Here is a 14410-nt window from a genome sequence, read left to right as displayed (position 1 = left end):
TTCTCTCTCAAAAATAAATAAACTTTATTTTTTTTTTAAAAAGGCACTTGTTATGATGAGCACTGGTGTTTGGAGTGTTAAATTACTATGTTGCACACCTGAAACTAATGGTACACTGTATATATATTTCTTAAATTTTTAATGTTTATTTTTGAAAGAGGGAGGGAGAGAGAGAGTGAGCTGCATGAGCAGGAGAAGGGCAGAGAAAGAGGAAGACACAGAATCTGAAGCAGGCTCCAGGCTCTGAGCTGTCAGCACAGAACCCGATGTGGGGCTTGAACCCATGAACGGTGAGATCATGACCTGAGCTGAAGACAGAGCTTAACCAATTGAGGCACCAAGGCACCCCTATACTCTGTATAGTAACTGGAATTCAAATTAAAAACTTTAAAAAAAATAAACAAATTTTTCGTAAAAAAATTGAACTCTACTTGTAAAAAAAAAAAAAAACCATCTTTTAAAGAGAGGCAATGAGGAAAGAGGCCCTCTGTTCCTGGAGGTTCTGGAATTGCCTTTATTTTAAATATAAGGAAATTCATGTACTTCATGGTGAAAAACTGAAAGCTTTCCTGTAAGATCAGGAACAAGGCAAAAAATGTTCATACTCGCCACTTTTATTCAACATAATATTGGAGGACCTAGCTGTAGCAATCAGACAAGAAAAATAAAAGGCATCCAAATTGGTAAGGAAAAAGTAAAATTGTCACTTTATGGATGACATGATACTATGAATGGAAAATTCTAAAGACTCCACCAAAAACTATTAGAACTAGTCATGAATTCAGTAAATTTAAAGGTTACAAAATTGTGTTTCTGTACCCTAAAACTGAAGTAGCTAGAAGAGAAATTAAGAAAACAATCCCATTTATACCATAAAGAGCAGATACCTAAGAATAAATTTAACCAGGGAGGGGAAAGACGTGTACTCTGAAAACCATGAGACATTGATGAAATAGATCAAAGGCAACACAAACAGATGGAAAGATACACCATGCTCATGGATTGGAAGATTTAATATTGTTAAAATGTCTATACTGCCCAAAACAATCTTCACATTCCGTGCAATCACTATCAAAATACCAGTAGTATTTTTCAAAGAGCTAGAATAACAAGTCCTAAAATTTTTATGAAACCACAAAGACCCGAAATAGTCAAAGCAGTCTTGAGAAAGAACAAAGCTGGAGGTATCAAATCCCAGGTTTCAAGAAATATTACAAGGCTTAGTAATCAAACCAGCATGGTATTGGCACAAAAACTAGATGTATAGATCAACAGAACTGAATAGACAGTCCGGAAGTAAACCCACACCTATATGGTCAATTAATCTATGACAGAGGAGGCAAGAATATACAACTGAGAAAAAAAATCATCTATTCAATAAATGGTTCTGGGAAAACTGCACCCACTTTCTTACACCATGTGGAAAAATAAATTCAAAATGAATTAAAGATCTAAATGTGAGACATGAAACCATAAAACTCCTAAAAGAAAACATAGGCAGCAATCTCTTGGACATTGACCTTTGATGTGTCTCCTCAAGCAAGGAAAACAAAAGCAAAAATAAACTCTTGGAATGACACAAAAATAAAAAGCTGGTACACAGTGAAGGAAATGATCAACAAAATGACAAAACACCCTACTAAATGGGAGAAGATATTGGCAAATGATATATCAGCTAGGAGAGTTAATATGCAAAATATATAAAGAATTTCTACAGCTCAACATTGAAAAACCCCAAATAATCCAATTAAAAAATAGAAGACCTGAATAGACCTTTTTCCAAAAAAGACCTACAGATGGCCAATAGACACCTGAAAAGACACTCAGGATCACTAATTATCAGGGAAATACAAATCAAAACCACAGTGAGATATTACCTCCCACCAAGTCAGAAATGGCTCGTATCAAAAAGACCAGAAACAGGTGTTGAGAATATGGAGAACAGGGAACCCTACTTACCAATTTAAATTTACCTAAATGTCCATCATCAAATGAATGGATAGAGATTTGGCATGTGTATTCAAACACACACACATCTTAGGAAACATGACTCAGCCATTAAAAAAAGGGAGGTACTTTGCCATCTGTGACAATGTGGATGGACTCAGAGGGTATTATGGTAAGTGAAATAAGTCAGGCAGAGAAAGATGAATACCATACGATGTCATTTATATGTGGAATCAAAAAAATAAAACCCTAAACTAAATAATTAACTCATAAATGCAGAAAAAAAACTCATGGTTGCCAACAGGGGAGATTGGGAAGGGTATGGGCAAAATAGGTGAAGGGGGAATTAAGAGATACAAACTTCTAGTTACAAAATGAGTAAATCACAGAGATAAGAGGTACAGGATAGAGAATATAGTCAATAATATTGTAATAAAGTATGGAGACAGGTGGTAGCTACACTTATTGTGGTGAGCATGGAGTATTGTATAGAATTGTCAAATCACTAGGTTTTACCAAAAAACAGAAAACACCAAAAAACCAAACTAGTCAGCCACAGAGAGTTGAATAATTTTCCTAGGATCACACAGCTAATTGTGGTGGAATTTGGGTTTGAATCTGGGTGATCTGGCTCATGACGCCATGCTCGACACCCCCCCCTTCTGCATCCGCCCAGAAATTCAAGCCATGATTTGTAAACCACACCCACAACCAGTGATCGCTCCTCTCACCTCCTGTATTTTACCCCTTTGGATCCTGTCTCTCCACTTGCATCATTGATAAAGACCATTAAGACCGTTAAGAGCTATTGTTGAGCAGGAAGTGTGCTAATTTCGAAGACCTTGAGTTCTGACATGGATGACCTGTTGTGTGGCTTGAGCCACCATTATGAATCACTTTCAGTGCCAAATCAGTAGAATGATCTAAATCCTGTCGCTATCACAAAAGCCAGTGTTGTATACAACATAAAGTGCCGTAGAAATGTAGAAATGGGTGAGGCATCATTGAAAAAGACCAGTGATTTTCTGATGTTGAGAAGTCCCCAAAGGGCCCCACTCTCTTGCCGTGGCTCCAGCTTACCTGTTGCTCTGCACTCTGGAGGTCGCCTCTAGACCTGGGTCTCACTGGAGGTCATGCTGGACGACCTATGGGAGGCTTGTGTGAGACTGTTTACTATTTATGTTAGAAACAAAGACTGCAGATATGATGGTGTCGGGACATGAACATGATTCCTAGAACGAGGTCTCCACTCTAGGTGATAAACAGTACATTTGCCCAGATATTTGTAAAATCTCTGACTCTCCAGAGAAGATACCTTTGACCCCAGGTGATGTGATATTGAACTTCCAAAGCATCAGGCTTAGGTTGAGTGGAATTCATCTTAGCTTCTCGTTCTGATCTTGTACGAGCTAAGTCATGCGTGCACAACATGATAGGCCATGTCACGCCGCACAGCCTTTTTCTCCGCTGTCCTCTTAGACCCTTTTTTTTTTTATAAGACAGAATGTATTCAAAGCATTCTCCCTTAAAAGGCATTTTGCTCTAATGGCTGTGTAGAAATGTTTACTCTCTGTGTCTATGTTTTTAAAAAACAAAAGGGTAATCAGAAGCATTTAATTGTGTTAGATGCTCCACAAATAGTAATTAAAAGCTTTTTTTTTTCAGTTTTGCAGAAGTATAAGCATGTCTTTGAATTAAATAAGTTCCTCTGTCAGGCCTGATTTGCACAGAGAAAGGTGATCTGTTTTAGGAGCGCCGGAACTCAGGGCTCCTAGCCCAGCTGAGGGACCAGGAAACCCCAGTTAAGTGTGTGTTTCTTCCCCGTCCCTGTTCTCCGCAGTCCTAACCCAACATGCAGAGTAGTGATTTCAGAATGTCACATCCTCTTGTTTCTGGTTTTCATCATAAGGGGGGTGCTCAGAAACCTTGTATCCCCCACAGCTCTGAATACAGTACTCAAGGGTAAGGTACTCGTGTTAAAAGGTTAGTTAGAATATTCCGTATGTGGTTCAGAGCGTCCCCGTTTCCTGGAAAATTGAGGCACTGCAGCCTCGCATTTGGCCCAAGGTTATCTAGCTAGTCTGCGGAGAAGCTGACGTTACTAATTTTTGGATTCTTGGCTTTTGGTGTTCCCGAAAATTCTGCCACCTCACATTGGGATGTCCATGAAAAACGTGAAGCCGAGCATGCGCCCCAGCTCACATCCTCTTCAAGGAGGAGCAGATCAAAAGCCTGTAGCGGCTTTTTTTTTTTTTTTAACAGCTCAGGAGTCACTTCTCTTGTCCTTGAAGCATTTGAACAGGAGACGAGGAGGTCCGCAAACCCCGGCTCTATTTTGGTCCTGACCAGTGACTGGTGGTGTGACCTTTCTCAAGTCACTTAACTCCCGTGTCACTGTCTGCAGATGAGGATGGAAGTGCCCTGGGCCCCTGCCTGTCTTAGAGGGTGACTTCCTAAGGAAGGGTGAGCAGAGGCGCCCGGCGGGGTGCGGCTGAAGGCACTCTGCTGAGCCGCTCTCCATCCGGGTGACCAGATGCATAAACGAAGCTGAAGCTTAGATGGAGACTAATCGTCTTTCAAGAAGAACACACACCAGAAAGGCAGTGTAACCTTGACACCTGTCTCCCTGTATTAACAACGGTCCAGAGGTATAATTTTTCCCCCGAAACTTTAGATTTCTTCTGTAAACTGAAACAGATCAATTTAAGACGATTTGATAAAATAGAGCGGTAAATTGAGCTCGTGGAATTCAGTAGATGGGCTTCCTAAAAATTCAGATTTCACTTGACCATCCTCCATATTTCTGGAGCAGTCAGTGTCAACCATCTCAGAGAAAGCTAGAAAAATGCCTGTGACTCAGGACAGAAAACATAACTTTTCATGACAGCATGTGACAAGCACTCTCCTGGACCTTCCGTAGCATTTAAAATAATGAAGAGAAAAAAATTCAATTGCAACATGAATCAAATTTATGGTTCCCTCTAACATAGTCTATTAATTATGCTATCAATTCCAGGAGAAATATCTTCTTCAGAAATGTGTTTGCACTGTAAACCTTCAGTTTCTTTTTATTGACAAAGTTAATATTTTAATATTTAAAAACCTTTTATAAATTATATCTTAGAAATCAAAAACCCAGTAAAGAAATGGGGTAAGAGATAGAAATAGTTCCACGGAAGGAACACAGGTGGCTAACAGGCGCACGCAAGCACCTCAGCCTCACTCTGTAATTGTCACATGCACTGGAACCCTTGATGGTCAAGAGGATGGCAGTGTCCCCATCCCAATCATGGCTGCACCGCGGACTTGGCTGGTGGGTCCCTACCCCACCCGCACCCCTACCTGTCGTCTGTCCTGAGGGATTAGTTCTATACAGTAGAATTCACTCTTTGTACAGCCGACACATTTTGGAAATCGTGCGCAATCCTGTAACACCACCGCGGTCCATTTTGGTCCTTCTTCATCCTGCCGTTCCCCAACGCTTAATTTTCCTGACATAACGGAATTTGATGGGAGGCAGATACAGTGCTGATTCTACATGCAAAGGGAGAGGTTCATCCGAGTCAGCACACATTCTTGGAGCACCTGCTGTGTGTGCACCACCTCCCCCTGGGGCAGAGGATACTGACTTCGGTGAGTTTGTGTACCAGGAAGTAGAAGCAACTGGAGACAGGAAGTGCACACATTGCGCTGTTCATTTACACATTGAAGAAAAACAGGGTATCAGCTTATAGTCCTGGGGAGCAAAGATTTCCTGAATAACTCATCTACCAAAAATGGCAAAACTGTCCACGTTCCCTGCTCTCCGGCCTGTAAGAAGCAGAAAGAAAAAGGTTGTTGGGCTCCGTTTATAGGTTCTCAGTGTGTTAACAGGATTTCATTTCCATCATCAAGAAAGAGGAAATTTACTAAGAGAAAAATCGAACTTAAGTTTACTTGGTGTTATTTAAAGACACACGAACCCCCACCATCTTTGAAACCAAAATTCCTGTAAATAGGAAGCCTCTCCAGAGACCCACCTCCAAGTGCCAGCTTGTACTCAGGGTGCTCTGTCGCTCTTCAGAAATCCCAAGGAAGATGGGAGCCCTCCATTCAGCCGAGAGCCCCTGGAAGAGCTGGTGCTTACACCGTTCCAGCGTCTGGGACCTCTTGATCCATCACCCACCCCCAGGGCCCCAGCCCACCCCGTCCTTCTCACCCCTCCATCTGCTCTGGTGTGTGGGCCCTTGATTTCCTAGATTGCCAGCTGGGAAAGGGCCATGGCAGGAGCCGCGGCAGCACTAGACATCACGCCTGGGCTCTTAGGCACACTCCACCGGTGCTCCTGCATGAAGCCTGCCCCTTGAAGTGCAAAATGACTGTAGGTGTGGATCAAGCAGCGCATGGGGTGGGCTGCCAGCGCCTCTCAAGTCAACAGCTTTTATCTCGTCCGTTTGCAGAGGTGCCGGGCACTCGCAGGTGGATGTGCAGCCTGTAAAATAGCTCGCCGTCTACGGTTTCTGTGACGTTGACCCCGGGGCGGGTTCCTGTCTGGTACAGGAGTCACCGACTCCGACCACATCTGGCTCCGGAAGTTGATAAGTCTGCACAATGGGACCTTTCAACCAAATGCTATTTTGCAAATTCAGAAATAATGAAATTCCCACCAATTTCCAGGCATAGCAAACCAATTTCTCCCTTGATGGGTCCAATTACATGGTTGGTCTAAAGTTTTCAGACCCATCTTAGTGTTTTCTGAGGCTAGCCGCCCGCTGCATTCGGCACGTGGGCGCCATCTGAGTATTTGTAGGTCTGGGCTGTTGGCATGAAATAAAGTGGGCAGATTTCTCTCACGCCAAACGGTTGGGCAGTGTTTTCTCTCCTGCAGCACCCCCTTTGTCCCCTCACTGTCTGCTCTTCTCCCTCGGCCGCCGCCGCCTCACAAGCATTTGAGACCCTACTAAGTGCCAGATTCCACGTTACGCCTCGGAAACAGTAATGAGCAAACACAAAGCCAGGTCGTGCTCTCGTGCGGCTTATGGCCACATCGAGGAGGCAAGCGTGAGCCAGACCATCTCCAAACTCAGCACACGTCCCAGACTCCCATTTGTGGAACGAGAAGCCGTGCCTGCTGCTGACAGGCTACGAAGAAGGCCGTGGTCTTTGGTCTCGGTCAGTGTCTGAATGCAGGGCGCCCCCACCCAGGGCATTTTGCAGACAGTCTGCTGGGAGGTCTTGTCCTGGATGCACGGAGCCCGGTGTGCTGAGAAAGGTGGCCTGAAGGCAGGTGAGCACGGAGATTTTTATGGAAAATCTTTGATGGAAATTATCATGCCTTCGTCTGAGGAAATGGGTCCCTCACAGAAGGGCTCACCCAGACCAGCTGGTGTCACACAGACCTTATTTTATCTGTGTTTGCCAGATAACCATAGAGCCGAAAATGAAGACGGGGGGTGAGCCCCTGTTAAAAGGTCTGGTGGGCTTCAGATCCTGCTGGGCTACCCCAGGCGGTCTGGGCGTCCCTGGAAACTACCTGTGGTTTCTATCCTGCCGTCCATCGTATTTTTTAAGCAGCCACTGAATGGGACATTCATTTTTAACATGCATCACACTGTTCAGCATTGGGAGCGGTGTTTTTTTGAAAACGGATCTCTGCAGCAAGGCCCTGGCAGTATACCTGGATCCCTTCTGAATATGACATCCTGTCAGCCCCAATACTGTGCAGAACATTCCTGCTTTGCAGCCTTGCTCAACTATTTCTTTTTCTTTTTTTTTTTTTTGCAATAGCGATGGTAACCATTAGAATAATATAAACCACTTACTAATCAGTTTAGTAACCAAGGACATCTGCTTTACACAATACAGAGCCAAATTAAGACGGCTTTTATGACGTTCAGAAATTGCCTGTTAGACAAAGTCAAAAAACCCAATGATAAAATCAATCGGCTCTCTGTGCCTGTTTCCAGCCAGCTGGACCCTCCGTACCGTGACTGCAGAAAGCCACCAATCGGTGCTCATTTGAGGCATCTTCAGAAAGGAATCCCATTGTAGAGAATACTCCAGAACCTTCCTAACTTGATACTTAAAGAAGTGGAGCCCCCTTTCTCCCTTCTCTCACGTTTGCTCATTGGAAACCAGAAGGAATGGGCCTCTTCAAGAAGCCACGAAAAACATGGTCCCCTGCAGATCTAGTCAGGGTGGCCACACTCAGTGCCTGACAAAACGGCACTTTTGTCCTCCAGAAATACACAGTCTTGGACACGAATACAGGAAGCTGTTGCAGAGCCTGAAATTGCTGTCGTGAAATAAATAGCTGAGGTCTGGTTGCTGGGAGCAGCTGATCCCCACATAGGCTGGGAAGGGGACCTTCCCGGAGGAGGGAAGGCATCTGTCCCCAGGCCTTGTCCTACAGTTGCAACATGAGGCGCCAAAATGTACAGCTTTGAGTGTCAGTAAGTGGCCAAGTAAATGAAGAAAAATCAGGGCAGATAAACTTGGCCTTCAGAGTTCCCCACATTCTCTAGGTCCCTCTGCACAGTTGGCCAGTTGGTGGAATGAAAGCCACAGAAGCGGGGGAGATGCCTTCCACAGCCAGCAAGATCCATGGTCTCCAATGCGCCCTTGTCTTTGTGACATTCTGAAAGGCCACCTTCAGATACGTGAACAGGCAGTTTCTGAAGCCACACCCCACCATGCACGATGTCAAAGCTTGTGTGCCATGCTTTCTATCTCCAGACGTTTTTTTTCTTCTTTTTTTCTTTTTAATGTTTCTTTTTTGAGAGGGGCGGGGAGAGAGGGAGACACAGAATCTGAAGCAGGCTCCAGGCTCTGAACTGTCGGTGCAGAGCCCGATATAGGGCCTGAACCCAAGAGCTTCGAGATCATGACCTGAGCCGAAGTCAGATGCTTAACCGACTGAGCCGCCCAGGCGCCCCTCTTCAGGCATTTTTCTGATGAGCCCTTGGTGGTTACCATTTCTGACACTGTTCCACTTAAACAGCATAAAGACAAAAAATGAGAAAAGGAACCAGAAGTCATGGGCACGAGAACACTCAGCCGTGACTCTAGGCGCTGCCTGGGAGTGTGGGGGGCCCCAGGTCTGAGGCAGAGGGGGCCAGGGAGGAGTATCTGGTGACGTCCTCTGTAATGTCAGTAAGCTTTCTGCCGCCGGGAATGGAATTGGGGCAATTCCTTAATGTTGAGGAAAACTTGGTCTTCGTGGAGAAGGACCGGCAGGAGGGACAGTGGCCAGCCTTGTGCAGCCAGGAGGACACTGACAGGTCCCAGCCTGCAAGTACTTCAGCCAGACCTTAACCTCTGGCGGAGAGCCTCTCACAAGGCCCTGAGAATAGAAACAATGATGAAGCCAGTATACGTGGGAACTAATGCAGGAACATAGGATACGTGTCTTCTCTCTCTGTCTCTTTGTCTCTCCTTCCTCCTCCCTCCCTCCCCCGCCTTGCCTCTGTCTCTCAACGATGAAGGATGAGATTTAGATCTCTCTACATACCTATATGCACTTAATGTGGCCATGGTTATTACTCTCGTATTATTCTTGGTGACTTCCCTGTGAAATGAGATTGGCTCCAACTGTTTTCGTGCCTGTTTGAGGAAAGGATAATATCACTTAGCTTCTTTATACCTAATAAAGATGGAAATGGGTTGGGACAAATGTTGCTCGGTTGAAAATAAACCGCAGTACAAGTATGCATGGAATTCTCTCGGTGTCTTCATATCTAAAACAGAAACTGATGCAGCATTTTAGAACGTGATCCTGAGTGACCTGAAAATCTTCTGAAATTCAGTGACCATTTATTTGAGGCGAATACGAAACTTAGTTAATTGTTACTACTCCTTCATTTATTTACTGACCGCCCATTCATTGATGCCTGCGTTATGCGCCGCATTGCGAGAAGTTCTGGGTAAATAGTGCTTCGTACAGTATTTCTGGTCCCTCTCATGGAGCTTACAGTCAGCACACGTGACATTTCAAAAGATGTTCAACAGATTCGAAAGCCCTTTGATACGTATTCAGAAATTCCTCTAATAATCACTTTCTGTAGCTTGCAGGCAAAGCGATGTTTCCCAACTATCTACATGTGCTCATTTGGAAGAAGAGCATGATGAAGTGGTTTCCTGTAGATCAGGGTGGAGAAGGAAACCTGCTGAGTGAAATTCTCTCCCCGACCAACAGGTAGATAACAAGCAGGCTGAGGGCAGCGTTTGCCCAGGACCACACAACCTTGTTTTGCAAATAGCCTCCATCTAGGGTCACGTTCTAAAATGCTGCATCAGTTTCTGTTTTAGAAACTGACTCAATTTCTAATGGACCCATTTAGATGGACCATTAAGGAGGATGGTTTCAGATTCAACAAGCTCGCTCATGCGCTCTCTCTCTCCTCCCTCTGTCCTCCCTCCCTCCCCACACACTGACCTTAGCAGTGGCAGAAATGGCCAGGACTTGCCCCGATGCAGTGTGGGGACGGGCCCAGGCGAGTGCAGATCATTAGGCAGGTGCTGTGACAGCCCAGGTGACACCTGCCCTGGGCTCGGGGAGGCTGGTCCTTTGTCTTGCCGGCCATGCCATTACCCTCATTACCCTGCTTGGACATCCATCTGCCCTTGTGGGGGCCAGGGTCTGGGGTGATTCAGAGACTTGTGTTCCTTGTTTTGTGGCCACAGGGAGAGAGCCTCCGGCGTGATACAGTGAGACGGAGACACAGGTGTCGGATGGTAATTCGCTAAAAAATGAGGCTCACCCAAGCCGCGGAGTCACTCCGAAAAGATAACTCACCCTTCACGACTAAATTCTGAAAACACTCCTCCTGTGAGGGATTGAGTGCCTCCCTTCTGCTCCTGTTTTTAATAAACCGATGATCTATTATCCAATCACCTAGCTTCTTCGTTTTCAGTTACTCTAAAACGGCACAGTGGCCCAGAGTCAGTGCTATTAAAATAGTGATGGTGGCATTTTGTCACACTGCCTGTCACTTCTCGGTGTCTCTGTCCCACCTCCTTCCTTTGTCACTACAGCCTTAAATCCCTGCTGCCCCCATTAAATTGTCTCCTTGTCTCCTAAAACTCATTTATACTGTTTGTTTTTGATGTCTTCCTTGGCAGCTTAATTTGTACGTCTGCTATTTTTCAAGCAGAGGAATGCCCCGCACTCTCTCGAATTTCCTGTTTTTAAACTCACAGCCTTTGGGTTCGTGTGGCTTCTAGCAGCGTAAACTGCTCGTCCTACTCTTCCGCCAACATCCGCTTATAATTTTCAGTACATTTCCTCAAATCTTCTTGCCATCACTCAAATAAGGTCGTTCTCTCGATTTGACAAGAAAAAACAAAGTTAACTGTTTTTTATGTGACCCTGGCAGCTAGAGCTCTCTTCCCCTCCTCTGAGTACCCGGAAGGCACGATCTAGAAAACGGGTGGCAAGGATTTACTGACGACGGCCAGGGTCTTAGAGGACAGGAGGATCTGTACCTGAGTTTCCAGTTGTGTGTCCTTTGTTCATCTCTGTCACCTTTTTTATTATTGTAGCCTGTACGGTAATGTGTAATCATATTATTTCTAATGATTATGACTCCTGTGTAATAACCGAGGAGTCTTGAACCCTTACAGACCCCGTGGTGCCCCCCTCAACCTGTGAGGTGCTCGCTCACAGTGCCTGTTCTTTGGTTTCAGGACCCCAGCAAGGGACTAGGGTACTTAGGAGAATATCAGTATAGCCCCTGCACGTTAGGTTCCAGTGTTAAGCAAAGTAGAAGTCAGGGAGGAGTCTGACAGCTCTCAGAATTCCAAGATAGCATCGTTATGTACAAGCACATTCACATGCCCACGTGTGTCTTTGTAGTCGTCACCGAATATAGCTGTCAGCTTCTCAGCTGTTTTTCTGGAAAGAAAACACCATCATGGAAACATGGACGACGTGTATAAAAGAGTGCCCTTCCCGTGGCTGACTCTGGTTGCTGCTAATATCTACGTTCAGAGAGTCGTATCAGTCAGCGTTGAGACACGAAATGCAGCAAGTCAGGAAGAGAATAGAAGGAAACCGTCCTATCTGTGGCCAGTTTTATGACGTGCACGTTATTAGTGGTTAACATTTTGTATTTCCTATAGCCGCATAATAATCTGTTTGACTTCACAGTTTATTACAGACCCCAGGGAACATTCTCGCTCTGCAATCATCTGTGTTCCTTCATACTCTCAGCCATTCACTCAACAAACACATACTGTACACCAACATTGTCACAACTCACAACTTGCCTAACTAAGCCGTTAGAGGGTCCAGATTCTCAGAAGATCGCTGAGGAGGTAGGAGCCATATCCACTATTTCTGTATTCACAGAATGCCTCCTCTCCCCTTCTGTCTTGCCACAGTAGACTTTCGTATTGTTTGAGGCCCCAAAACATTTTCTTCTTCTAGGGTGTTTATCCCTACTTTGTAATAGAAGTACTGAGATCTGAAATGTATATACACATATATATATATTCCTCTTTATATGTATGTGTATATGTGTATGTAATAAATATTTGTATTAATGGCTCTCAGTCCTGAAGTATAAATCTTTTTCATGTTTCTTTTTTTTTAATTTTTTAATGTTTTATTTATTTTTGATACAGAGACAGAGCATGAGAGAGGGAGGGGCAGAGAGGGAGGGAGATACAGAACCAGAAGCAGGCTCCAGGCTCTGAGCTAGCTGTCAGCACAGAGCCTGACGCGGGGCTCGAACCCACGAACGTGAGATCTGACCTGAGCTGAAGTCGGAGGCTTAACCGACTGAGCCACCCAGGCGCCCCATCTTTTTCATACTTTCTAATAAGAGTACCTACTTTTGAGAGTACAGTGTATTTTTTTTATTCCTCAAAGCACCACTAGCTTATTCTTTAACGTCTATAGGTGTATATGCATTATTTGTGTGCACGTGTGTATTTGTATGTGTATACTTCTCTGTGTGCTTGTACGTATATATTTGTATTCATAAATACTAAACAAATAATTGTTGGGTAAATAAGTACTAATGAAACCTAGTCCGTGATTAGTGCACCAAATGTCAGAGTTCCTTTCTCTTTTCTGCCCTACCTTTTCACTACTGGTTTATTCACAAGTAGATGTTGAAACTGGGAGAAAGGGGTTCCATCCAACGTGAGAAATATGAGAAACCCCTAAGACTACAGTTCAGTACATTGACTCACGAACAAAGAGACACTCACTCAACGTCCCAAGACTGGCTCAGCTCTGCTGTTGTTACATGTAAGTTACGGTTTTTAACACAGAAAGTATCGTAAAACAAAGTAACTTGCATCAAATTGCAGTTCCACTGACAACAGTTTCCAGTAAAACAGCTTGATAGTTTGAGTATTTGACTTTTTCAAAAACTTGGCAGGACAGTGAGTGAGCGAGTTGGGGTCAGGATGCCTTCGTAGCGGCTTAAGTCCTGGGTCCTGAGGCCTCCGGCTTTGCTTTGCTTTTTCAACATTACTTTGGTTCCTCGGGGTCGTTGGTGGTTCCATACCGATTTGAGGACTGTTCGTTCTAGCTTGGAGAAGAATGCGGTGCAATTTCGATTGGGATTGCATGGAACACGGAGAAGCCTAAGGACAAGAAGACAGTGTCGAAGATCACAGCGCCCCGATGTATGTCCTAGAGGAAGCCAGCCCTCCTCGGCTCGGTCTCACGGAGCGTACACTGTACCAGGAGACATGAGAGCCCCTGGGGTTCCTTATGGGCATCGTATGCTTGGTCACTAAGCACAAAACGCCTTGCCGTCTTTGCAGGACTTGGGGTGTTCAATTTTAAGCTCTGAGGTTCATCCTCCTCGCTGAGAAGAGGTTCCAGTTACCTGCCGGTAGTTACCTTGGGAACCACCAGTCTTTATAAGTGTTTCTGAAGCCCCGGGGTAACAGACAAGCACCACGACGTTTATGGATGGCGAGTCTTCACTGCTCGGCTCTGGCTTCTCCCCGGCGCTGTCTGCGCACTTTGTTCCTCTGGATCCGAGACCCGGAAGAGACGTCTCAGCTCTGTCGGGCTCGCCGCTTTGTAACGAGTGACCGGGAAGAGCAAAATGTCCCCCATATGATCTGCTTTGCAGCCAGTTGTAGCTCAGCAGCAAGTTGGTCTTGGTGGTTTGTTCAGGGAAAGAAAAGATTGCAGGCGAAAGAGAAGGCCGAAAGGATTGGCCCAAGAATCTGGTGGCGCAGCTGGGTAGGTATAAAAGCCAGCCACTGGCTTTCTAACGCCAGTTCACAGGAGAATTCATAACAGATTTTCAGTAATAATTTGGATGGGTATTGAGTTTTAAATCTTGCAATAATGAGAAAACTAATTTTTTTAAAAAGTGGAAGATGCGATCATTATCCATTGCTTTTAACAGAAGGTACAGTTTATGTCTGTGTGTAACTGGGTGCCCAGTTGAGTTCCCTCAGGTTTTCCTGCTTTACCCACGCCCCCCACGTCACTCCCTCCTGCTTTGTTGTTTTG

The 14410-nt window shown here is 44.9% G+C and overlaps 1 protein-coding gene across 9 annotated transcripts in view; it reads left to right on the top strand.

Moving 5' to 3' along the window:
- Nucleotides 1-14410, top strand: part of CELF2 (CUGBP Elav-like family member 2) — a 397022-nt gene that overhangs the window by 188062 nt on the left and 194550 nt on the right. The window lies entirely within an intron of this gene.

This window comes from Suricata suricatta, chromosome 10 (assembly GCF_006229205.1).
Source record: "Suricata suricatta isolate VVHF042 chromosome 10, meerkat_22Aug2017_6uvM2_HiC, whole genome shotgun sequence".
NCBI lineage: Eukaryota > Metazoa > Chordata > Mammalia > Carnivora > Herpestidae > Suricata > Suricata suricatta.
This window is presented reverse-complemented; position numbering and strand designations above follow the sequence as displayed.